The sequence below is a fragment of the Hippocampus bargibanti genome, linkage group LG08, assembly GCF_051943395.1.
Source record: "Hippocampus bargibanti isolate YZ-2025 linkage group LG08, ASM5194339v1, whole genome shotgun sequence".
NCBI classification, from domain to species: Eukaryota; Metazoa; Chordata; class Actinopteri; order Syngnathiformes; family Syngnathidae; genus Hippocampus; species Hippocampus bargibanti.
The window spans coordinates 9,735,961-9,761,058 of NC_142741.1; the positions used below are offsets into that span (position 1 = coordinate 9,735,961).

At 43.9% G+C, this 25,098-nt stretch overlaps 1 pseudogene across 1 annotated transcript in view; it reads right to left on the reverse strand.

The window, feature by feature from the left end:
* Positions 1-25,098, reverse strand: part of LOC148894527 (high affinity cGMP-specific 3',5'-cyclic phosphodiesterase 9A-like) — a 44,233-nt pseudogene that overhangs the window by 13,523 nt on the left and 5,612 nt on the right. The window contains exons 3-5 of the transcript XR_016115895.1: positions 24,646-24,754; positions 23,944-24,011; positions 23,753-23,855 (exon numbers count right to left, since the gene is read on the reverse strand). The product of XR_016115895.1 is annotated as a high affinity cGMP-specific 3',5'-cyclic phosphodiesterase 9A-like (transcript). The remainder of the gene's footprint in view (positions 1-23,752; positions 23,856-23,943; positions 24,012-24,645; positions 24,755-25,098) is intronic.

Here is a 25,098-nt window from a genome sequence, read left to right on the forward strand (position 1 = left end):
TACAACTGAGAGCTTACACAGACAAGTATTTAAAAAAGTGGATGTTTTCTTTTCAACAACTGTCAATTGTTGGAAACGCTGTGAAGGCGAAGGCGGACGTGACCTGGCTGAGGCTCTGGGCCCACAGGCACGGATGGTTCGCCACGCTCTTCAAGGCGTCCCACTGGTGTTGTCGGCCATGTGACAGGAATGTCAACGTCGTTGTTTGAGAGGTCCGGTTCTGCGACAGGGGTCAGTGATGCCACTCTCCTTAGGAGGCTGGCATGCCAACGCGACACGTCAGCCGGATGGAAGGTGGCCGGTCCAAGTTGGGTGGTAATCTGGACTGGTGCTGTCCAGAATAAGTCCAATTTGTGGGAGCGATTGGGGCGGCGAATGCGGACCCAGTCCGACACGGTAAGTGTGGGTTGCTTCGCCCAGTGCTTCTCGTGAAATTGTCGCTTCATGAGCTGCTGCTCGTCGGCCACTCTGCTGGCTGAAAAAGACTCCGACATTGGTGTGACTCTAGCAGGAGGATGGAGGCGGTCGAGGGGAAGCTGCAGTTCACATCCCAGCATCAGGAAAGCTGGGGAGGCGCCCGTTGTGGCATGAGGTGTTGCTCTGTCGTGCAAAAGAGTGTTCTGTAGTGCAGAAGAGAATGGAAGGCCGTCTGCCATGTGTGCTCTGAGTCCATTCTTCAGAGTTTGGTTGAACTTTTCTACCCCCTCGTGGGCCGGGGGGTGATAAAAGGCTGTCCTGACATGCTTTATTCCCCTCGCCTCGGTGAAGGCCGCGAAGTCTGCTGAGATAAACTGAGGCCCATTATCTGTTGTGATAGTGACAGGAACATCCCATCGTGCGAAAAGAGAAGATAGGAAGTCCGTGACGACTTTGGTTGTGATGGACCCGGCCGACAAGACCTCAGGCCACTTCGAGCAGAGGTCTTATGCTACCAGGAGGAATCGCTGGTGTTGAGGCATGGCATGGACCTCACCGCAAATGTCGACCTGGATTTGATTCCATGGGCGGGTTGGCCATGCAACGGGCTGAAACGGCCAAGCGGGGGGTTGGGTAGTCTTGCCGCTTGTGAGGCATGCTGAACAGTCCTTGACCATAGTTTGTACGTCGCTGTCTATACCTGGCCACCAGACTAGACCCCTGCAGCATTGCTTGACCCTCACAATACCCAGATGTCCCTCGTGAACCATGGTCAGGTGAGTGGAACCGTAGTACAAAGCCCCCGAGCCACGCAAACATTGTTTCAACATGAAAGCTCACCCTTGACCTGGTGGAAGGGTGCAAATTCCACAGAGACCTTCGTGGGCCAGCTCTCTCGAATGAAAGTCCAGAGTTTGGTCAGTGTTGGGTCTTCCGCGGATGCTGCCTGCAGTTCTTGCAGTGACACAGTAGATTGGAGGGGTATGTGGAGCATGAGAATCAAACCGCGTTCAAAGGAATCCTGTTGAGTGTCCAGTGTAGGACCGGGGATGGCACGGGAAAGTAAATCCACCACCACATTGTCTCTTCCTGATGTGAACTGGGTGGAGAAATTGTAAGCCTGCAATCTCTCAGTCCACCTATAAAACCGCAGTGGCTTATTCCCTGGCCCGGTTGTCGCCAACAGGGTTGTGAGAGCCTTGTGGTCAGTGCGGAGTGTAAAGTGACGGCCATACAGGTGCATGTGCCACCTCTCACATGCCCACACACAGGCTAGGGCCTCCCTCTCCCCGACCGAATACTTTTGCTCAGTTGAAGTGAGCGACCTCGACGCGAAGGCTATCGGGTGGTCCGACCCATGATGGAGCTGGGACAGCACAGCCCCAACCGAAGTGTTGCATGCGTCACAAGTCACGAATGTTCGGCTGTCGAGGTCAAAATGGTGGGGAGGTGAGCTGTGTCTTGAGTCAGCAAACAGCTGCCGAGCATGCTGGTGTTCATGACCAAAGGGTGTTCTGCTTTAGGAGGGCCCGAAGTGGTGTGGTCGTATCATAATAGTTCAGGAGGAAACACAAGTAGAAGGCTGTCATGCCCAGAAAATAGGACAATTCTGGTGGCATAAGGGTTCTGGCAGGCGCAGTACTGCTTCTACGTTTGACTGTATTGGACTCCGATGCAGAAAAGATGCCCTTTTCCCCATTTAGGCTGAGGTTGTGGCGAGCCAGCACATCCAGCACCTTGGAGAGGCGGTCGTCATGTTGTCACCCGACGCACCATGCACTACGATGTCGTCCAGGTATGATCTTTTGAAAGCAGCTGGGGGCAGAGCTGAGGCCAAAAGGCATCCGTGTGTAACGGATGCCCCCACGTGCGTTACAAGGGCTGTAAGGTTGAGGCTGTCTGGATGCAGGGGAACCTGGAGGTAGCCTTGGCAAAATGCGCTGCCCCTCGAGTCGTACCAATGGGACCACAGGACTGGTGGTTAGCCGGGGTGCGCGAGGAACGAGGGGAGTTGCGTGGAAGTCCATCTTCGTCTCCAATGTTGTGTCGGAGGAGCGAGAGGAGACAACTTGTCTGTGTAAGGCATTTATTTCAACTACATCATCTTAACGTGTTGCCGTCAACAACCCTGTTTTACGACACTGCCACGACGTCATGTGGCAGTGTGGCATATACTACAATTAAAAGGCCGAAACACCCAATGATTCTTTGGCACACTACTGATGATGTGTCCCAAATTCACAACCTCCCATCCCTGAGGAACAGCTCCCAAACCACTATCAACATCAAGGCTAATTTCGTGTGGGGACTATCCATTGGCACAAATGGACACAATAACATCACGTCCAGTGTTTGATGATTAGTATCTGGATGTTATCCAGTGATTGCTGTGAAAGGACAGCTGACAACATAGGAAAGTCTGTGTGACAGCTTGGAGAGACGGCTGACAGGAGGGAATAGACCCCACTGGGGCTGTCATGGGCTAGCTACCCATGGTGGCAGTCACCAACGCTGGTACAGTTTGTTGGAGACACCCGCTAAATGCTACAGAAAAAATACAGAGAAAGATACCCCTAGAGCCTGCGAGAGCGGGGGCTCAAGATGGCTCAACGACTGACATCACGGTTACCGACCCAGGAACGAACCTGACTACGAGCAAGAACATGGCACATGAGATAACAGCAGCAGGATACTCGCTCAAGGTGTGCGTCTGTGGCTGGGCAAAAGTCACATCAGCTATCGGGTTAAAGATCCACCAAGGGAAGAGACAGTGCTTGGGAAAGCAGAGACAAGGGCCTCGCATTGACCAATATCTCTTACGAAGTCAGACATCAAATAAGTCGAGTGAAGCACAGCGACGGGACGACAACCAAAGTTCACAGACCGTCTACACCCCTTCCAAGGATGATGGTAATGCACTTACAGAATGAAAGGTGGAAGAGCCCACCCAACCACAGAGACCTCCCAAGGAGGACAAGATCAAAGGGCACAGACCAAGTGTGAAGTGGCCAAAAGCTATCGAGAAAAGAGAGTGGGAAACCGTCAATAACGATCTGACCAAAATCTTGGAGCAACAAGTGGGCACAGCAGAGAAAAAGCTGGAAAATATTGGTGACATCATCAATCACTACAGGGAGGAGCGCTTTGGAGTGTACATCCGGAAAACCGCCAATGCAAGACCACCACCAACCAAATCCAGGAGGCAGCAAGAGATAGACAGACTGGTCAGAGAAAGAAGGGACCTGCGAAAACAGTGGAAGAAGGCCTCTGATGCAGAGAAAGAAGGTCTCATGCTGCTCCAAGGGGACATCAAACTTGAGAAAACCTCGCAAGAACAAGGAACACACAAGAACACGGTTCTATAAAAACCCTATAAAAAAGACCTCTTCGCGAAGGACAAAAGCAGAATCCTGAAAACCTCCAAGCAGGAATTTGAAAAGCATCTGGAAAAGGTCCACCAGGACACAAAAAGGCAGGAAAAACTAGCTATCCCACATGACATCCCCCCTATTCAACCACCAGAACTCAACCTTGAGACTGGCCCTCCAAAGTGGAAGGAAGTGGACAATACAGTACGGCGTGCAAGATCAGCATCAGCCCCGGGGCCAAATGGAGTACCATATAAGTTCTACAAGATCGCACCAGATGTTCTGCGTTATCTTTGGAGACTCATGAGGATTGTGTGGCAGAAAGGGATAATACCAAAGGCATGGCGGAGGGCCGGAAGCGTACTAATTCACAAGGAGAAGGATGCGGCAGACATCAGTCAATTCCGGCCAATTAGCCTTCTCAACGTTGAGGGGAAAATCTTCTTTAATGTTTTAGCACAGAGACTTTCCACCTACCTGGAGAAGAACAAGTACGTCGATACATCTGTACAGAAGGCTGGCATCCCTGGGTTCTCTGGTTGCTTAGAGAACACGAGTATGATCTGGCACCAAATCCAAGCGGCAAAGAAAGACAAGAGAGATTTTCATGTCATCTTCCTCAACCTGGCCAATGCCTTTGGCTCAGTTCCCCATAACCTTCCCCCATAACCTTCAACTTCTTCCATGTTCCATTACCCATTACTGCCTTGGTAAGAGCCTTCTTCGAAGACCTGCAACCATGCTTCACAACACCTGAATTCACAACATCATGGCAGCGTGTAGATGGCAGGGTGTACGATTTCACCCCTGGCCTTCACAATAGCCATGGAGGTCATCATCAGGGCCTCAAGGTGGGTGGTGGGGGGTGAGCGAACAAGGAATGGGATCCACCTCCCACCTATCCGGGCATAAATGGATGACATGACCACCTTGACCACTACTGCAGCTTGCACCAGGCGGCTACTTGGAAAACTGCAGGAAAACATCAAATGGGCCCGGATGAAAATCAAGCCGAACAAGTCACGCAGCATCTCAATCGTCAAAGGACAGCTAAAAAATGTGAAGATCTGCATTGGTGATGACCCAATACCAACGGTGTCTGAGGAACCGGTCAAAAGCCTGGGCAGGTGGGAGAATGCAAGCCTCAGAGACAAAGATCAAGTGCAGCAACTAAAGCAGGACATCACCAATGGTCTGGAAAACATCAACAAGACTCAGCTGCCAGGAAAGCTCAAGCTCTGGTGTCTGCAGTTTGGACTTCTCCCTCGGGTAATGTGGCCACTCACAGTCTATGAGGTCCCACTCTCAACTGTGGAGAAGATGGAGCGAGCCATCACTCGATATGTGAAACGCTGGCTTGGTGTTCCACGCTGTCTGTCCAACATGGGCCTTTATGGCAAAGGGGTCCTTGAGCTTCCAATCACAAGCCTCACCGAAGAGTACAAGTGCGCTAAAGTGAGACTTCAGATGACCCTCTCACACTCCGGAGACCGGAAGATCAGTCAAGCTGAACCCCCCCTATCAACTGGACGGAAATGGACGCCATCCATTGCAGTGCAGCAGGCCACAGCACACTGTAAAACCCAACAAGTTGAAAGTACTCGAACTTTTTATGGCAACTGATTACGTCAACATTTTTGAGTACAGTTTACTCAAATTTTTTTAGTACAATTTACTCAAAATTTTTGAGTAGTGGAAATAAATGTTATGAGTTTGACTGAACTTAAATGTTATGAGTTTGAATGAACTTAAAAGATGTACTTTCAGTTTACTCTAATGTTTTCTTGTTATCTTAATTTTTAAGTTAAAATTAGGTTTCATATTTAAGCAAACCAACTCAAATTTATGTTACATGAAAAAATATATTCATGTATACTGTACTTACATTTGCCTTCTATGTCTAAAAACAAAAACCCACCTCACATGTCTGTTTTAGTGCACATTTTTTATTAAGGGTTAAAACCTTTGATAAAACATTCATGATAACAGTATCAAATGCACAGAATGTCCACGTACCAAAACAACAAATAAACGGCCGAAACACCCAATTCTTTGGCACACTACTGATGATGTGTCCCTAATTCACAACCTCCCATCCCTGAGGCACATCTCCCACACCACTCTCAACATCAACGCTAATCTCATGTGAGGACCATCCATTGGCACAAATGGACACAATAACATCACGTCCAGTGTTTCATGATTCTTCTCAGTCATCTGATCGGCTGCCCTCTATGTCAATCAAGTCGCGGGATTGATGATAGGCTGATGCGGTTCGTGCTGTGTATTAAGAAATGTTTGAATGGAAGCGCCAATGGCGAGGCGTTACAGATTGATTTATACACCTTGATTTATATAGTGCTTTAACAACAGCTGAAATAAAGCGCTAACATGGACAAAAGGCAAATGCTGCCCCCTCGTGGAAGGGAAAAACATTGGCATAGGTCTGACCAGCGCTTCATTGGCACCCCCGACAAGAAAAACCAAAACCCGAAAAATTTGGGGATGGCGCTCCACGTCACACTTGTCAATTCCGAATAAATTCGCGAATGGCAGCGAATGAGTTACTGTCAATCAAATACTGTATTATCTGTCATATTATCTCTGTCTTTGTGTTGTCATGTTATTTGTTATTATTTTATTTTACTTCAAGACGGCGCGGCGAGAGTGGCTGCCTTTCCAGCAGCTCCAGTATTTTGTTTTTCTGCTTTCATTCCTTTCATAACCTTGATGCTGTGAAATGTAAATATCTCCAACGTGAGACAAATAAAGGCAAATCCAATCCAATCCCACTCAGGGTGATCAATGTTTTGTAACTTTGGATGAAAACAGTCTGATATCCTAGTCGCAATTGATCAAAAACACAAGAAACTATTCTTTCAGAGCACTGTCAATATTTCTATTATTTTGTTTTTGACAGCAGCTACTCTTTCTTTAGCTGCTTCAAGTACGAACATCACATTTACAATGGCTTTGAAGGCAGGAAGTATTTATCTTCTCTCCTTCCATTCATTTCAGCCATTATTCACTGCTCGCTGTCCTCAGGAATCGTCCGTGTCCCACTCAAAACGGCCGGTGTGCTTCCATTCCAAACAGAGGACTCCGGTTCTTTTTTACTGATGGTTAATTCTTTAATGTGATTTCACTTGCATGCTGAATCACCAACGACACCACCACCACCGTAGAACACTTTGCCCGCTTTCTGTCCGGTCTTTGTCCTTTTTATCTTTTCCTTGCTAAACAGTACAGCGATAAAGCATGTCCATTCTCGCCGTCTTCTCAGTAAAATGAAACTCAAATAACGAAGCGCAGAAAGTAAAGCCTGTACTGGAAGTGTCAACAACCCAACGTAATGTCAAGAAAATAAAGTATGCCATCTGCTGGTCAACTATGGAATAGCAGTCAAACAAATGTATCAGCTGCATTTACACTCCCACCAATCACACAGTGATTTTTGAACCCTCTACAATGTATATATATTTTTTTAAACAAAGAAAAACAAAATGACTGCAGTGCATTCTCTACCCTGTGTCTAGCAATAGAACTGTTTTGTGTCTTGCCTTCTCTACATAACGTGGCTGAAATCTGCCTTTGTTGTCTAAGGTTGTGTCAGTGACAAAGGTTTAACTCTATTAACTCTATTGTTTTGTAATTGTTTCATGTGTCTCTTGGTATGTTGCTCCTTTAAATCCGGTTTCTGAACCTTCTTGGGATGGTTTTTGACAAAACTATTTTTAGAGCTTTGTCAACTTCTTGAGGACGGGTCTTGTCTTGTTTCTCTTCTCTCTGTGGTTTCTCTTGTAGTTTTTCAGCATCTTCTTTGAGTGATTCCAGACCTTTGTTCTTTAAAGGTTTGCTCAACTTAACATTGTCCCACTTTACTTTCTCTTTTATCTCTTTCTGTACTGATGCTTGGACTTTTTTCACACCCTTTTTAGGTTTATTAAAATCATTTTCCTTGTTAGAAATTTCTTTGAGTTCTGTCTCTGTTTTCTTGACTTCTTTCTCTTCCTTCAGATGTTTCTTATGTTCCTGAAAAGGTTCTTTGAGCTCCTTGTCCTGTATTTATGGTTTCCTGACTTGCTTTGAAGATACTTAGACCTCCATGTCTTCCTTTTGAAGTTTCCCAACATTCTCCTTTTGAGAAGGCTCTTCTTTTTCAAGAACTTTATTAGATTCTTCAGAATGGTCTTTGATAGTGTTTTTATACACATCCGTAAACATCCTGTGTTATTTCATGTTTAGTTTAGTCTATATGGATGTATGTAGCTTATTAGTTAAATTGTTGTGTATGTAGGGTGTAACTAGAGATGTTCCCCAGTCTAATATTCTCCTAACCCCCTGCCCGTAGCTGATTGGACAACAGATCACTGCTGTGTGAGTTAAACTAGGTTGAAGGGGCGGGCTTTGCGCTCTTGGCTTCCCGCTCCGCCGAGAGATGTTTTTCTATTGTTTTACTAGAATAAAGTAGTCTTTTCTGTTCACCATCTATCGTCCCCACTGGTATTTCATCATAAAACTCTGTTGAACTCCGAACCAGAAGAGAAACAGGAATGAGATTCCAACATAAATTGGTGCCAGAAACCCTTGCCAAGAGTCAGGTCCCGCCTGCGTGCTTCTGTTGACGAGAGACAAAAGCTCTCTGCTTTTGGTGGCATCTGTCTGTGGGTTGCCCCCAAGAGACGAGGGGGGCGTTCCCTCGGTGACGCCTGCTTTTTGACTGAAAAACGAGAGCCGAAAAGTTGCTGCCATTCGGTGTGGTGGAGCCCCTCTTCATCCTGACCTGACTGAGTTCGACGAGTTTTCAAGGTGGGTGACGACAGCACGCAGCCATTTTGTTTGAATGTATTGTGGGATCCTTCGTGGCCAGTAGTATCCTATTCATGGTTAATCCACGTATCCACGGCTAGTAACACGAATTTATGGTCAGGTCACGGCGGGTCACCTTTAATTCGGGCCGATGTGCAAATTTTTTTTGCGCGTGACTGATTGACGCCATTACAGGTCAAAATAGCGTCTGTCCTGCACGCCGGCGAACATAGGATAGACCGGAATATTCCAGTGAAAGATTCTTCACAAGGGGTGAACTCCTGGAATTTATCTCTGTGCGAGGACTCGTGAAAAATTAAAAGATTTAAAAATGTATTAATTTTGACCCAGGGGATTATGTGTTCTTTTTTTGTTTAAATGCAGCTGCAATTGATCGTAGATTCTCCGTGATATTAACACATTCATTTTGGTTGATCTGTCCTGAAATGGTGAGCTGCAAAATTTCTTTGAGAGAAAGATTTTGAACAAAGGGGGTTGGGGCGTGGGGCCATTTGAGCCGTTAGTGAGAGTGTATGAGTGTGTGCGTGTGAGTGCGTGCGCATGTGCGTGTGTGTGTATGTGCATTCATTGTGTGTGTGTATGTGAGCGCGAGATCTTTCATCCTCCCATTATGGGAAGGTGTGCCCTGGCAAGAGAATGAATAAGATCCAGGCGCTTTGTTGGCAAAATGGTTGTGTGAAATGTTTACAACAAGCGAGGTCCAGTCAGCATGTGTACTGCCACAGTCCTCTTTGTTCCCTCCACAGGAACAGAGGGTGCTGCGCCCCGGAGACGAGGTGCTGATCAAGGCAATCAAGAGAAAGTCCTGGTCTGCACCAAAGTGGGAGGGACCATTCACCATGCTGATTACAACGCCAACTGCCATCAAGATCGCCGAAAGAGCCACCTGGGTGCATCAAAGCTATTGCAAGATCGTTCACCAACTAGATCCTGAGCAGGTGGAAGAGAGACTGAGCCAAACTACTCAATAGCTATGGGTTTGGTCCACATCATCTTGTTGTACGGATTCGTGGGGGCAATCCAGATGACTCACGTAGAGCCCCCCATTCTATCAGCCTGCGAAATTCCACTTCATCCAACGACGTCAGATAAGTGTCCAAACATGGCACATCCTGTAGCCTGCTTTCCACTAAAGGCGGCAGGAATAGTGCCATTTCCCCTTAGGATCCTCGTGAACGAAGCACGACAAGACGGAAGCAATTATCCTCAAGAGTCTTGGTATGCTCGTATCAAGTTGGGGAAGGCTTGGACCACTGGTTGGGATTCCGTTGTGGTCCATTCCAAGCCCAACACAAAATGGGTTCGAGATAGCTGTGCCCAAGAAGCAAAACGAACTGTCGTCAAGATAGCTCGGGGGAACTGGTTAGGAACTGGAACTGGCACGATGACAGATATCCAACTTGCTATCATAACTCACTATGTGGCAGGATGCATGGACTTGAGACTTTGTCCTGAGTTTCGTGAAAATCACATTGGTTTTCCTGTAACTACATATATGCATCATGTCATCTGTGGCATCACCAGTCGCGACATCGCCTTTCCAGCATAAACCACATATCAGACTGGCAGCCTGGATGGAAACACCTGACAAAAATGCCCAAAGTTTAGGTGTCATGGACGCAATATATCATGTTTGCAGGAGAAAAACATGACTGGAATCCGTTGTTATCAAACACGTGGTATCGTTATGCTACACTAATTGCTAAGCAAAATAGGAAAAGTAATTGTTTTGTATGCTCTTATATGCCTCATTCTGTGACACAACAACACATGTATTCAAAGGTATTCGGAGAGAGAATGGCTAGAGCTGCATATATGTTAATATCTTTGCATAGACCTGATCAACATTTTCCGGTTCTTCGCAATTCGAGAGGAGAGATTGTTCCAAGTTTAGATACCATTTTGGAAACTGAAAATCAGGTTATGACCGAGAGCGGGTTGCGACTACCAGTATGCGTTGCAATGTACAGTACGGGCCAAAATTTGGGTTTTATAGATGAGGATAGATGTTTATATGTGCTACCGTTAAACACTAATGTCAGCGTATCTTCACATCTTTGGTGGTTATGCGGTTGGAAAGTACAGTAAAGTCTCGTTATATCGATATCGGATATATCGATAGTCCCGGTTATATCGATACTATTTCTATGCACGCGCAGAGAAAATTACATGCAAACAGGGTCGGATATATCGATAGTCCCGGTTATATCGATATTTTTTCGGACTCCCTTGAATATCGATATAACGAGACTTTACTGTATATTCTTTTATTCTCCCGCGAGCCTATGGTTTGTGTGCACCTCTTACTGTAACCGACAATACTTTCATCGTTACCATTCGTCCACCGCACCATCATGCGAAAAGAAGAGTATCGTTTAAGCCCCATGATTCGATCTGGGGAACTGATGTTCCAGAACAATTCAAACACCATAGCACAGGTAGTAAGATAATGTTAGCTCTTTTTCCACAAATTGGAGTGACTAAAACATGCTACGAATTGAAACAATTTATTGCAGATTTCAAGTGTTTGTAAATGCCAGCTTGAAAGTGGATGAAATGCAAAACACCGAAATTGCAGCAATTAGACAAATGGTGCTGCAAAATAGAATGGTTTTGGACCTTTTGACAGCCCCACAAGGGGGCGTCTGTGCTATGGTGGGTGACACTTGTACGTACATACCCGAAGAAGCGAAATCCATAAACATGACGAATGCTTTGTCTGTTATCAGGGATCTCAGAGATGCTCTGGCCAAAGATCGACGGCCTGATCACCCGTGGAGCTTTGAAATGCTTTTCGGAGGCCCTTGGTATACGACTTTGCTTAGACTGTTTGTGCCTGTCGCGATCGTGATTGTACTTATTTTCATAGTCATTGGTTGTATTATTCCATGCTTAAGAGCAACGCTAATTCATATGATAACTAATTCTCAGGTGAACTACGCAAAGGTTTTGTATCAACAAATGCGTGAAGGTGACCCTATGTTGTAGCTTGGAATTGTAAACCATGGCCAGAGTGTGGTTGCTCCCACCAAAAAAAACGGAGAGCCAAGAAGGAATTTTTCTCGTCAATTTTTGATTGAATTGGACTTACCTTTAAGACTCTCGCAAATGGAGAGGTTGCATATCACAGCAGTAAAGTTATGACAGAGATTTTTCACCTTCTCCATGGTATAGAATGGTTCCCTGTGCCGTTAGTTATGATGTGCATGCATGAAAACCGTTTTGGAAATGTATGTACTGATGTTTAAATGTGCAACAGGGGGGAATGATAGAGTGTTTTATACACATCCGTAAACATCCTGTGTTATTTCATGTTTAGTTTAGTCTATATGGATGTATGTAGCTTATTAGTTAAATTGTTGCGTATGTAGGGTGTAACTAGAGATGTTCCTCAGGCTAATGTTCTCCTAAAACCCTGCCCGTAGCTGATTGGACAAAAGATCGCTGCTGTGTGAGTTAAACTAGGTTTAAGGGGCAGGCTTTGCGCTCTTGGCTTCCCGCTACGACGAGAGATGTTCTTCTATTGTTTTACTAGAATAAAGTAGTATTTTCTGTTCACCATCTATCGTCGCCGCTGGTATTTCATCATAAAACTCTGTTGAACTCCGAACCAGAAGAGAAACAGGAATTAGATTCCAGCAGTCTTTCTCTTCTTTTAGGGCTTTCTTGACCGCCGTATGTTTTCCGGTTGGTTCTTTGAGTTCTTTGTCTTTGTGTTGACTTCAGACTTGATCATTGAATGAGCCCTGATAGTAGGTGTGACTTGTTTTGTGCTGATGCGGTGACTGACACCAATTTCATCTTCATAGCCTGAGGTAGCGCTATTATGGCCAATGATACTCCAACCCAGCGCAGACTTGAGTGTAAAAGGTTCATCTTTATTGCCAAGGATGACGTCTCTTGGAGCTAGGGCTTGTGAACAGTTATAGCCAATTATTTATCGGCAATTATTGAATTTGTAGTGAAGGTTTTGGCATCAATGTTTCGGTTTCTATATTCCTTAAAGTTGAGTTGGTGGCTTGCCTTTGTATTCTCATCTTTCGGGTTCATAGCTTGCCACGATGTTTGTTACAGGGTGGTAGGCAATACGAGCCTCTTTTCTGAGGAATGACACAAAGGCCTTGAAATCAGGAAACACATTAGTTTCATCCTCAATTGTTACAACTGCACGATTCTCTAAGCGGTCATTGAGAACTTTGTTTAGCAGAAAGGTCAGTGCCGTTGGACGGTCTGCGGCTGGATGGATGCATGGCTTGAGGAACCCGCAATAAGAAGAAAGGAGCGTCAGCGCAGAGCGCCGATGCATATGTGGAACTGTTGCGGCTTGTAATTGAAGCAGATTTATGTGGAACAGGAGATGTGAGACAATCTCTTTTCGTCAATGGATGCTACAGCTGCGTGTTTGCTTTCAACATTTAGCTTGTAGTTGGCATGCACATTCCACCATGATGTCCCTGATCCACTGGTGGAAAGACGCTTTGATCCTCTCCTCTTTCATCTAGAACTGTTTTGTCATCACAAAGAGGGTACAGCAAGTCCTGAAGAATGAATGTCTCTCTGTGTCTTTGTTTTGTCAAATTGTCTCTATGCTGTCATATTATTTATTTAGTTTTTTTTTTTGTTCTTTTGACTTCAAGACGGCGCCGCGAGAGTGGCTGCCTTTCCAGCAGCTCATGTATTTCGTTTTTCTACTTTCATTCCTTTCATCACTTTGCTGCTGTGAAATGTAAATTTCTCCACTGTGAGACTAATAAAGGCATATCCAATCCAATCCAATCCAATCCAACTTGCAGTCATTGTACATAAGGCATGGCTGATTCAACACTGCTGAGAAAGTCTGCAAATTCACGTAGATCTTTTGGGCCAATTTTGTGCCATGCATGGATCTTGTCTCTGTATGCTTTACTAATCAAGAAAGGATTGCCATATATGTCTTACAACGTAGTCCAGGCGGCACGGTAAGCAGATTCTGTACCCACCAGAAAATGCCCTTCAATAGCTTTCTTGGCAGAACCACATACGTACTTTCGTCGGAAAAACAGCTTTTCTTCAACTGGCAGGTTATTCCGATCAATCAACGTTGAGAACGAAAGCTTCCAATCAATATACTTGAGAGGATCTCCCATAAAGACAGCAGGCTCTGGGATTGCAGTGCAATTTGCTGTAATGGCTTCATCTTAGGTTCTCACAAGATCATTAGAAGTATTATGATATGTAGTTGCGTGAATGGGTGAATATAAGTTAGGTTGGTGGACTCTCCGTGTTTCATCTTGCAGCTCCAGTCTTCCGATTTCTTCTTCTTGTTCACTAATTTCTTTCATGACTCTGAGAGCTTCTCTTGATGCTGCTGCTTCAGCTGCTGCTTGTCGTGCGTCTTGGGATACGTTTGAAGACTGTTTAGAGTTCATGGTGTGTGAAGATAAGGAGACATTGGAGAGTGTAGTCTAAAACACGGATTTATTGTCTGGCCAAGATGAGACCTATCATCGTTGAGGAACTGCTGAGCCTTTCTATTGGCAGTTTGGGTGAGTGCTTTGAATGTGTCATTCTTTCTTCGGATTTCTGAGTCTGGATGCTGTGGATGTAGAGTGTCTCTGATTTTTAAGTAAGTAGCATCAATCACATATTGAGCTGTATTTATTCTGCTCATTGTATTCACCAAGTCAGAATCTTCATTGTATTTGATGGCCTTTTTTTAATTCATTAATATTATGTTTCCACTTTTCATACGTCACTTTAAACTTTGATTGCAGATCTTTCAACTTGTCATCTACAAGTGTCTGTCCCTTTTCCGTTCAAGTGCGAGTGCGTTCACTTCTCCTAGGCTGTGTGGAATCTGCTTTAGTCGGATGTGGTGTTACATCTACTGTAACATCTATTTTAACTTGCTCTTCTTGGGCGTATGGTTGCTCTATTTCACCTTCACAGTCCTTGGGCCCACTTGCCGAGACGTTGCTTATTCAACGTGCTCCTTGCGAGACTGCTCCTCCTTCCCAGCTCAAACGTGTTGAACCCACGGATATCTTCTTCTGCAGGTGAATCCTCTACCCGACATCTTCAGAAAAAAACATTCAGCTCTCACGTGAAGTCTTCGCTCTTCACGGAAGTGTTCTACTGTGCTTCCATTCCAAACTGAGGACTGCAGTTCTTTTCTACTGATGGTTAATTATTTAATGTGATTTCACTTGCATGCTGAATCACCAACGACACCACCACCACAACCGTAGAACACTTTGCCCGCTTTCTGTCCGAAATAGTAGTTTTGGTCTTTGTCCTTTTGTCTTTTCCTTGCTAAACAGTACAGCAATAAAGCATGTCCATTCTGGTCGTCTTCTCAGTAAAATGAAACTTAAATAACGAAGAGCGGAAAGTAAATCGAGGATAGTAGTGGTGTGAGGAGTGAGAGACGGACGCGGAAAGTGACAACGACCCAACGTAATGTCAAGAAAATAAAGCACATCCATCTGCTGGTCAACTATGGGATAGCAGCCATAAACAAATGTATCAGATGCAGTTACAACGGGTGTCACACCAATTCTTAAAAAGCCTGGATCTGATCCCAATGACTTCAAGAACCTTCGCCCCATTTCTCACCTTCCTTTTATTTCCAAAATCCTAGAAAAAGTTGTGGACTCTCAGCTACACTCTCACTTCTCCCAGAATGATCTCTACGAACCATTCCAATCTGGTTTCCGCACCATCCACAGTACAGAATCAGCTCTCTTAAAAGTCACGAATGATTATAGCCAATTATTTATCGGCAATTATTGAATTTGTAGTGAAGGTTTTGGCATCAATGTTTCGGTTTCTATATTCCTTAAAGTTGAGTTGGTGGCTTGCCTTTGTATTCTCATCTTTCGGGTTCATAGCTTGCCACGATGTTTGTTACAGGGTGGTAGGCAATACGAGCCTCTTTTCTGAGGAATGACACAAAGGCCTTGAAATCAGGAAACACATTAGTTTCATCCTCAATTGTTACAACTGCACGATTCTCTAAGCGGTCATTGAGAACTTTGTTTAGCAGAAAGGTCAGTGCCGTTGGACGGTCTGCGGCTGGATGGATGCATGGCTTGAGGAACCCGCAATAAGAAGAAAGGAGCGTCAGCGCAGAGCGCCGATGCATATGTGGAACTGTTGCGGCTTGTAATTGAAGCAGATTTATGTGGAACAGGAGATGTGAGACAATCTCTTTTCGTCAATGGATGCTACAGCTGCGTGTTTGCTTTCAACATTTAGCTTGTAGTTGGCATGCACATTCCACCATGATGTCCCTGATCCACTGGTGGAAAGACGCTTTGATCCTCTCCTCTTTCATCTAGAACTGTTTTGTCATCACAAAGAGGGTACAGCAAGTCCTGAAGAATGAATGTCTCTCTGTGTCTTTGTTTTGTCAAATTGTCTCTATGCTGTCATATTATTTATTTAGTTTTTTTTTTTGTTCTTTTGACTTCAAGACGGCGCCGCGAGAGTGGCTGCCTTTCCAGCAGCTCATGTATTTCGTTTTTCTACTTTCATTCCTTTCATCACTTTGCTGCTGTGAAATGTAAATTTCTCCACTGTGAGACTAATAAAGGCATATCCAATCCAATCCAATCCAATCCAACTTGCAGTCATTGTACATAAGGCATGGCTGATTCAACACTGCTGAGAAAGTCTGCAAATTCACGTAGATCTTTTGGGCCAATTTTGTGCCATGCATGGATCTTGTCTCTGTATGCTTTACTAATCAAGAAAGGATTGCCATATATGTCTTACAACGTAGTCCAGGCGGCACGGTAAGCAGATTCTGTACCCACCAGAAAATGCCCTTCAATAGCTTTCTTGGCAGAACCACATACGTACTTTCGTCGGAAAAACAGCTTTTCTTCAACTGGCAGGTTATTCCGATCAATCAACGTTGAGAACGAAAGCTTCCAATCAATATACTTGAGAGGATCTCCCATAAAGACAGCAGGCTCTGGGATTGCAGTGCAATTTGCTGTAATGGCTTCATCTTAGGTTCTCACAAGATCATTAGAAGTATTATGATATGTAGTTGCGTGAATGGGTGAATATAAGTTAGGTTGGTGGACTCTCCGTGTTTCATCTTGCAGCTCCAGTCTTCCGATTTCTTCTTCTTGTTCACTAATTTCTTTCATGACTCTGAGAGCTTCTCTTGATGCTGCTGCTTCAGCTGCTGCTTGTCGTGCGTCTTGGGATACGTTTGAAGACTGTTTAGAGTTCATGGTGTGTGAAGATAAGGAGACATTGGAGAGTGTAGTCTAAAACACGGATTTATTGTCTGGCCAAGATGAGACCTATCATCGTTGAGGAACTGCTGAGCCTTTCTATTGGCAGTTTGGGTGAGTGCTTTGAATGTGTCATTCTTTCTTCGGATTTCTGAGTCTGGATGCTGTGGATGTAGAGTGTCTCTGATTTTTAAGTAAGTAGCATCAATCACATATTGAGCTGTATTTATTCTGCTCATTGTATTCACCAAGTCAGAATCTTCATTGTATTTGATGGCCTTTTTTTAATTCATTAATATTATGTTTCCACTTTTCATACGTCACTTTAAACTTTGATTGCAGATCTTTCAACTTGTCATCTACAAGTGTCTGTCCCTTTTCCGTTCAAGTGCGAGTGCGTTCACTTCTCCTAGGCTGTGTGGAATCTGCTTTAGTCGGATGTGGTGTTACATCTACTGTAACATCTATTTTAACTTGCTCTTCTTGGGCGTATGGTTGCTCTATTTCACCTTCGTTCTTTTGGCAGCTGACACCAGTTTACTCTCCATCCTCGTCCATCTTGACCTCACTGCAGCTTTTGACACCATTTCTCATCCCATCCTCCTTGACAGACTTTCCTCCATAGGGATCACCGACACGCCTATGCTGCTTCCAATCTTATCTCTCTGGCCGCTCTCAGTTCATCCAAATTAACTCCTTGGCTTCACAGTCATTTCCTGTATCTTCTGGTGTGCACCAAGGCTCTGTCCTGGGACCGCTCCCAAACACATTTCAGACAAACGACAAATGGATACATAACATGTCACGACACAACCTCACACAAGCAGAACGCAGCATATTATCAAAAGGTCTCAACTACGCAGTCACCCCCAAAAAAATACCATACGACGATTTCATTCTCGCAACGGAATTAGCGTGTGAAAAAATACAGAACCCAGGACAAAAAGCAGCACTACGCAATGAAATAGCAGGCATTTTAAAAACGGCCAAACCACCACCCAGCAATATTACCAAAGAGGAAGCAAGAGCCATGATAACACTATCAAAAAACAAAGACATCACAATACTCCCCGCAGACAAAGGCAGAACAACAGTTATTATGGACACAGAAAAATACGAAAAACAGATGCAGCAGTTATTACAGGACGACGCCTATGAAATATTAAAGAAAGACCCAACAGAAGAAAAGAAAAACAAACTTAAAGCACTACTCAAACCCCTATTAAACGAAAATAAAATAAACAAAGAGTCGTACAACCACTCTTTATCACATACCTTCTTCGCACTTTCAACAGCCCCGGAAATATACAAACCAACACTATGGAAACGATATGTGGACGACATCTTGGAAAAAATCAAAACAGGACACACGCAACAGCTTACTGAACACCTCAACTCCATAGACACCACAGGCAGTATCAAGTTCACCCATGAAGAAGAAACAAACCACTCCATCGCCTTCTTGGACTTGAACATACACCACACGGACAACGGGGACATCAAAATAAAAGTACACAGGAAACCTACACATACTGACCAATATCTCCTTTGGACATCTGAACACCCCACCATTCACAAGTTGTCAGTCGTCAGAACATTACATGAACGCACCACAATAATCACGGACCCGGAAGACAAAACACAGGAGGAAAAACATATACAACACGCACTGAAAAAATGCCAATATCCCCAGTGGGCAATAACTAAAGGGGCAGAGCAGGTCAAAAACAAAAACAACACAAGACAGGGAAGAAAGAAAAAGCAAACAAACAAACAAGAACACCCTTTGGCAATATTCTCCGCAAATTTGGTATATAATTTCATTGCTTTGCAGATGACACCCAGCTCTATCTCTCCAGCAAACCCGATTCTTCTCTTCCACCTTCTTCCCTTTCACTCTGCCTCTCTGAAATTAAATCCCGGTTTACCCATAACTTCCTCAAATATAACAGCGAAAAAACTGAAATTCTCCTTGTTGGTACCAAATCCACCTTGAACAAAGCTAACAGTTTCTCTCTCACTATTGACAATTCGATCGTTTCTCCCTCCCATGTGGTGAAAAGCCGAGGTGTCATTCTTGACAGCACACTACTTTTCCACTCCCATATAAATACCTTAACCCGCTCTGCGTACTTCCACCTACGCAATATCAAACGTCTTCACCCGTCTCTCACTCCTCACACCACTACTATCCTCGTTCATAGTCTTGTCACCTATTGCAATTCACTTCTCTTTGGTGTCCTTCAGAAACTTCTCCACAAATTTCATCTCGTCCAGAATTCTTCAGCCCGGATCATCAGCAGAACTTCATCCTTTCACCACATCACCCCGTCCTCCAAGAGCTCCACTGGCTCCCGGTCAAATATAGAATGAACTTTAACATTCTTCTTTGTACATTTAAAGCTATCCGTAACCTTACCCCCATACCTATCTGACATTCTTCAAATTTCTATTGCCTCTCGTTCCCTCAGATCCTCTTCCTCCCTCCATCTCTGTGTGACCCCCCCCCTTCCCGTCTCAGCACGATGGGTGACAGAGCCTTCAGCTGCTCTGCCCCCAAACTTTGGAACTCACTTCCTCCCAACATTTGTAACATCGATTCTCTTCCCACCTCGTTGTACTAAATTCATCCTGTCTACTTGATAACTAATGTTAAGCAGATTCCTTACTTACAGACAGTGTATTGTCGGTGTTCAAATACCTGACATGTTTCGGCGACTACTTCCGCCTTCGTCAGAGTGTCACGGATGTTGCTGTGACGCTGCCGGGACGAAGAAGTCGTTCCGGCCAGTCTGAGGATTAAAAACCCGATCCCAACCAGGAACGCGGAAAGAATCATCAAAAAGGTGCGGATGACTCTGATGAAAGAACGAATACGATGCACAGCAAACAAACTCAATAACATTAGCAGTGATCTACAGCGGCAAACGGAGCAATTCGAACTCCGGTTCCCCCTGGACAATTACACAAAAACAACGCTGCACGGACAACTTCACAACATACACGAACAGGAATTCACCGCGACCAAAAACCGACACATCCGGAAATTAGACAAACTCATCACGCAAAAGAAAAAGGCCGAATCAAACACATTTCAGACAAACGACAAATGGATACATAACATGTCACGACACAACCTCACACAAGCAGAACGCAGCATATTATCAAAAGGTCTCAACTACGCAGTCACCCCCAAAAAAATACCATACGACGATTTCATTCTCGCAACGGAATTAGCGTGTGAAAAAATACAGAACCCAGGACAAAAAGCAGCACTACGCAATGAAATAGCAGGCATTTTAAAAACGGCCAAACCACCACCCAGCAATATTACCAAAGAGGAAGCAAGAGCCATGATAACACTATCAAAAAACAAAGACATCACAATACTCCCGCAGACAAAGGCAGAACAACAGTTATTATGGACACAGAAAAATACGAAAAACAGATGCAGCAGTTATTACAGGACGACGCCTATGAAATATTAAAGAAAGACCCAACAGAAGAAAAGAAAAACAAACTTAAAGCACTACTCAAACCCCTATTAAACGAAAATAAAATAAACAAAGAGTCGTACAACCACCTGGTACCTACAGCAAACATCATCCCAGGATTTACGGCACGCCAAAAATACATAAACCCGATGCACCCCTCCGCCCCATAGTAGACAGCATCGGATCAGTCACATACAACCTCTCCAAAGCACTATCGGAAATAATAAAACCGCTACTGGGACACACGGACCAACACTGCGAGAACTCAAAGCAACTCGCCACAGAACTCGCCACCATAAAATTACAGAAAGACGAAATGTTCATATCACATGACGTCACCTCACTTTTCACAAAAACACCCACCAAAGCCACCATTCAGATAGTACAGGACAGACTGAAAACAGACAGGACACTCAAAAAACGCACAAATCTCACAGCACAAGACATAACCCAGCTACTTCAATTCATAGCCACATCCACATATTTCCAATACAAATACACCATATACAGACAAAAAGAAGGGTTCGCCATGGGGGACCCACTCTCTGCCATCATGTGTGGATTCTTCATGGAGGACCTGGAACAGAAAGCACTTTCAACAGCCCCGGAAATATACAAACCAACACTATGGAAACGATATGTGGACGACATCTTGGAAAAAATCAAAACAGGACACACGCAACAGCTTACTGAACACCTCAACTCCATAGACACCACAGGCAGTATCAAGTTCACCCATGAAGAAGAAACAAACCACTCCATCGCCTTCTTGGACTTGAACAGTCATTTCCTGTATCTTCTGGTGTGCACCAAGGCTCTGTCCTGGGACCGCTCCTCTTTATCACATACCTTCTTCCCCTTTGGCAATATTCTCCGCAAATTTGGTATATAATTTCATTGCTTTGCAGATGACACCCAGCTCTATCTCTCCAGCAAACCCGATTCTTCTCTTCCACCTTCTTCCCTTTCACTCTGCCTCTCTGAAATTAAATCCCGGTTTACCCATAACTTCCTCAAATATAACAGCGAAAAAACTGAAATTCTCCTTGTTGGTACCAAATCCACCTTGAACAAAGCTAACAGTTTCTCTCTCACTATTGACAATTCGATCGTTTCTCCCTCCCATGTGGTGAAAAGCCGAGGTGTCATTCTTGACAGCACACTACTTTTCCACTCCCATATAAATACCTTAACCCGCTCTGCGTACTTCCACCTACGCAATATCAAACGTCTTCACCCGTCTCTCACTCCTCACACCACTACTATCCTCGTTCATAGTCTTGTCACCTATTGCAATTCACTTCTCTTTGGTGTCCTTCAGAAACTTCTCCACAAATTTCATCTCGTCCAGAATTCTTCAGCCCGGATCATCAGCAGAACTTCATCCTTTCACCACATCACCCCCGTCCTCCAAGAGCTCCACTGGCTCCCGGTCAAATATAGAATGAACTTTAACATTCTTCTTTGTACATTTAAAGCTATCCGTAACCTTACCCCCATACCTATCTGACATTCTTCAAATTTCTATTGCCTCTCGTTCCCTCAGATCCTCTTCCTCCCTCCATCTCTGTGTGACCCCCCCCCCTTCCCGTCTCAGCACGATGGGTGACAGAGCCTTCAGCTGCTCTGCCCCCAAACTTTGGAACTCACTTCCTCCCAACATTTGTAACATCGATTCTCTTCCCACCTTCAAGTCCCATCTCAAAACCCATCTACTTAAAATTGCATTTTCTGTGTCGCTCTCTCTCGTTTCTATTTATAATTGTATTTTATTTATTGCATTCTATTTGTGATGGTATTTTATTTATTATAGTACCTATGCTTGTCTGTGACTGTAAAGTGTCCTTGAGAGCTTTGAAAGGTGCATTAAATGTAATGTATTATTATTATTATTATTATTATTATTATTAGTATTATTAGTATTATTATTATTATTATTTATTGCTCTGCCCCTGGGACACACATTCAGCGTTTTGGTCCTCGTTTCACTTAAGGTCAACTGATGCCTCTCTCATTCTGCCAGTATCCTGACACATTGGTAACAAGCATTCCGAATTGGTCAATGCATGGGTTATAAATTTGACTGGCCAGTTATGTGACTCTGTAAGGCTTACTTGTTCAGCTTTACATGCATGAGCCTAACTACTAGCTACAGCTTTACTGTATAGTTTGTTTGTGAACTGTAATATACTGGAACTGGATGACATGTCCAAAAACATTAACTTTGATTTCAAATGTTTACAACAGTGGTGGGCCGTCAGGGCCAGCAAGGCCTTCTCTGCTGGCCTAACATAATCAGACATCATTATCATAATTATAATAAAAGTCAATTTCATTAAAAAAGTATTTTTTTCTAAATATATATATAATTATTCTACATACTGTTTTCTTGATGTTATATCCATTTGGTTATGCTCCTTTCAGTGTTGTAGTTTTAGGTCAGAGTTTTTAATCCAATCAGAATTCAGCTAGTTTGTGTCGCCAGGCTGTATGAAATCTGACCGACGCTTTCAGAATAAACAGTGAGGGCGTCTGTGCGCTGTCTACGAACGGGCACATGTAGTTGATATACAGTTGCGATAGCCAATCAGATCACGAGTTGGCACAGTAAGGCCAGCTAGAGGGCCTCGCGTTGAACATGACGTACGCGTCCTGTGATTGGATACTCACTTTACCTCAGCCCGGAAACCCGGAAACTTTAGCAGAAAAACCAAGTATATCTACTCCCTTTTTTAACCCACAATGGCTGAAGGAGAGGACAACTTGCTGTCGCATGTAGGTAAGCCTATTCTCAAGAACAAATGAAAAAGATTTGTTTACTTTTATTTTCAACAAATAGTTCGTTTTGTGAACGTCTTGTTGTTTTTCTTATATTAAACTGACATTTTGTAATTTAGCGTAAAATCGTGTTAAAGATTGCATATTCTTGGTGGACTTCATAAAACTTTGTGGACAAATGATTTTAAATGCAGATTTATTGATGTGTAATTGCTCCGGAAAATAGCCTGTGTTGTAGACGATTAAGGTGATGCCACGCACAGTACTGCGTGCGTGTTCTTTTGTAAATGATATCTCCAGCCGTTGTGTCATAAATTATGGTATTACGAGGGATATTTATTCAAGTCGGACTAAGCAGGACTTCACTGAAGGCCTAGGTGTGAAATGCACAGACCGCCACTGGTTTACAATGACGTTCCAAAGTGCCATCGGTAGGGTTTGACTGAACATGTGACATGTTTTATGTAATTTCAGTTTACGGCTATGCTGACTAAATGGCTCCTAAAACAATACATTCTAGCAGAGATATCAGAGGCGAAATCTGGAGGGAAAAAACATTTATCAAAATTGGATTGCAGTTTGTGGAGAGATGTATATAAAGTTATCGGAGTACAAAAAAGTGGCATCTCTTACTTACCACATCTCTGTGATCCTTGTTGTTAAAGTCAAACGTAGACAGAATGGACTTGAACTTGTTAAGGATCTCATTGTGCCTTGTCATGTCAGTGGCCAGAATGCATCTGCAGTATCACAATATTATGCTGCTGTATACCCAATTCTGGACAGAGTGTGTTGATATTCACACACACAAAAAAAATATGGTCTCACTTAATAATGCCTTCCCTTATTCGTTTGTACTGCTCCAGAGAGAGATTTCTGAACATGTTGCTCTCTGTCTAAACAAAACAAAGCCCATATTTAAATGCTGCTGTTTCACCACTCCCTTTATTTACCTACCGACACAACATGTTGCATTTCTGGATGTTTCAAAGTCAAAGTCAAAGTCAGCTTTATTGTCAAATATGCTAATATGCATGACATACAGCACAGATGAAATTACTGTCCTCTCGGACCCAGCATGCAAGGCACTTATAATTACTTTAATAAACATAAACATGAAAACGCCAATTTGCCGGGAGAGGGGAGCCGCTGCGTGTTCACGCGCCGCCATCTTGGGGGAAAAAAAAATGAAAAAATAACAAATATGACAACACAAAGACACAGTCATTCATTCTTCAGGACTTGCTGTACCCTCTTTGTGATGACATGAAGCAGTTCTAGTTGAAAGAGGAGAGGATCAAAGCATCCATGTCAGCAGTGGATCAGGGACGTCATGGTGGAATTTGTACGTCTACTACAAGCTAAATGTTGAAAGCAAACACGAAGCTGTAGCATCCATTGACGAAAAGACATTGTCTCACATCTCCTGTCCCACATAAATCCACTACAATTCCAAGCCGCGACAGTTCCACATACGCATCGGCGCTCTGCTGACGCTGCTTTCTTCGTGGCTATATTAAAAAGTTCTACCTTCTCCAATATATCAAAAGCGACAGCACAGTGATGGTGATGGAGTGTCATTGTAGCGTAGACCAAGTTCCGTCCGAGCATTGATCAGGAATATGTATACATGCGTTTTCTCAGTTGCAAGTGAGAATAGATTGCAGAAAACTGATGTTTGTTAGTAAATATAAATTTAGAAAGCACTTCTTACAAAGACCGATGACGTCTTTGTAAGAAGACCGTAAAGACTGAATAAAAGATCAGCATTTCTGGCAGGACTTTCCGTATACAGTATAGAGAATGGAGTTGACCGTGAATGTTTGGCAGGGAGGTGCAAATGATGCATTTGGCATGACGCAATACAAAGCTACATGCTGAAAATCGACATATCATTCCATTCACTCAAGTTTTGTCACAAGTCGTCTTGCAGCACATCACCTTCGAAAGGTCCTCCTCATTACATGCTGTATCCTACGTGTA